Source organism: Etheostoma spectabile, chromosome 20 (assembly GCF_008692095.1).
Source record: "Etheostoma spectabile isolate EspeVRDwgs_2016 chromosome 20, UIUC_Espe_1.0, whole genome shotgun sequence".
Taxonomy (NCBI): domain Eukaryota; kingdom Metazoa; phylum Chordata; class Actinopteri; order Perciformes; family Percidae; genus Etheostoma; species Etheostoma spectabile.
Genome location: NC_045752.1, coordinates 19,833,507 through 19,835,919, shown reverse-complemented (window position 1 = coordinate 19,835,919; position 2,413 = coordinate 19,833,507).

Below are 2,413 nucleotides of genomic sequence, written 5' to 3'. Positions count from 1 at the left end.
GAGGCCCGTCTTTGAATTCCAGTGGGAATTTGTAAAGCCAGGAGCAAAAGTATCGGCATGTCCATCATTGTTGATTGTCACGACGCGTTGCTATGACAACGGAGGTACTTGCAGCGACGTTGTGACGTAGCCCCGCTCTGGGCTCTCAGGCTGTGGAAAATCCAGCTGGTTCTTAGAGAACTGGCGAGTGCAACCAGCACCGAACTGGCAACAGCACCAGAACAAGAACCAGAACCAGCACCTGGTTAGCCTTGGTGGAAAAGACATAAAAGTGGAAGACATTGTCCTCCTTAGAGCCGTCCATGACACAAGCCACAACACGTCTGCTCTCCAAATACATCACAAACTCAGGAGAGAACGTGTTAATGTGGAATTCATTTACACATGCAGTGTTCCCCATGGCTGACACGTGTCATAACATGCAGTAGACTCGACCTTTGGTCTGCGCTTCATGTTTTCTAGCATCTGTCGATAGATAGTAGCTGTTAATGACTTCAACATATCAGAGGCTTCCTAATCTCTGGTGAGATGATGGCTATGCTGGGTGCCAAATCTGGCACAGCGGGTTGGCAGGGCGGCGCTAAAAATGGTGAACTAAGGAGCTTTGTAATCTGAATGGAAATGAGTCTGCGTCGATAATCTGTGAAGAGATGATCAACAGTGTATGTGTGCTTACTGTAGTAGTGTAACATTAGAGATGACCTCCAGCTGGTGAGAGCAGTCTCTGGATGTTTTAAAAAAAAATCAAACGCAGATGTAGATCCTATAATAAAAACCGCTGCACTTCACTGTCTCTTTAAGACGTCGCTTGTCGGTATCAACAGAGTAAAAGTTTGCCTTTTAATTGCCCTGCACCGCACTTTCAGTAATACTGAGAAATAAAAAATAAAAAAGAGGCTTGAATCAATGGTTTTTTTAACCCTTGTGTTGTCCTCGGGTCAAATTGACCCGTTTCAAAGTGTTTTATATCAGAAACATTAGATTTATTTCAACCAAATTGCCCAAAAATAACATGGATGATTCCTTACGTTCTTCAGGTAACATTGATTATTTTCAGTTTGGGTGTTTTATTTAATCTTATAGCATTTGAGTTCTTTTTTTTTAAAGTTTTTTTTTTTTTTTTAAGGGCTTTTTTTTAAGGGCTTTTTTGAGGCTTGAATCACAGTTTTTTTTAAAGCAACGTATTATATGACAATGTAAGAAAAAAACTAGTTCTTTGTTTCCTTCCCTCTGATACAACGCACAGGAGCGTTTCATAAACCAATAGAAACACAACTTCATATCTAAACCAGAGAACGTTGGTCGCCGTTTTGAATGTGAAAGCCCTACATTTTAAACACGTCTTTAACGTTGTGAAATGGTCCCTGTCTGGTTATGTCTAGGCACCAAAACTACTTGATTAAGTTTAGAAAAAGGTCAGGGTTTGGATTAAAATCAGACGTCACTTCACCTCCACTTACACATGAGACGCTGAAAGCGAAGTAAAAAATGAGCTCATGTTCAGGCACAAAAACTACTAAGTTAAGTTTAGTAAAAGATGGTGGTTTGGGTTAAATTCAGACGTTCCTGAACCCTCACTTCCTGAAGGTTACTTTCGTGATACTGAACATGAAGTTCCTTTAGTTAAAAAAAAACTGTCCATTTACTTGTATTATTAAACAGGACTTAGACTCTGCTATCTTGGGTGAAAGTCCTTTGTTTGACTCACCCACCATCCCGATCTTTGGTGCTCTTATTATTACATCATCTTACTTCCTGCTTTGGTCCCGTCATGGTTACTACGGCCACTAGAAGACACCGTCTCTAGAAATGGAAATACAGCTCGTAATGGCTGCTTGTACAAATGACATCTCTCCATTCAGTGCATGTATAGATACTTAGCACGTGTGTGTAATTAAGGCCTGTGTGTAATGTGTGTAACAACAACAGAGTGTAAATTGTAATTTCCCCTTACGGGATTAATAAAGTATACATTATTGTTATTATCATATTTCTATGGCCACTAGAGGGCGCTGTCACTAGAAATGTAAATACAGCTCGTAATGGCTGCTTGTACAAATGACACCTGGGTGCGTTTGTCTGGGGAGGAAAGTCACGGGGGAAAAAACGTGATGTGTGACATGTTAAAAGCTAAAGGGAGGTAGAAGTTGCACATCCGTAAAATAAAAGATTTTTTTTTTTTTTTGTAGCGTGAAAGTAGAATTGATTTCTGAATTGAGCCCTTTGAGACAATCACACATCAAGAGACTTTGTTGCGTCAAGTGATGGCGCCTGTGGCCCGGATAAAGGTCCCACTCAGCATGCAGCGCTGCACATGCGAGAGCTCGGCTTCACCATCATCTCTCCTGTCACTAACCTGAGCACCCTGGTGAGTTCAGAGGGCCGCAGGTACGCGAGACAGACACACACACAC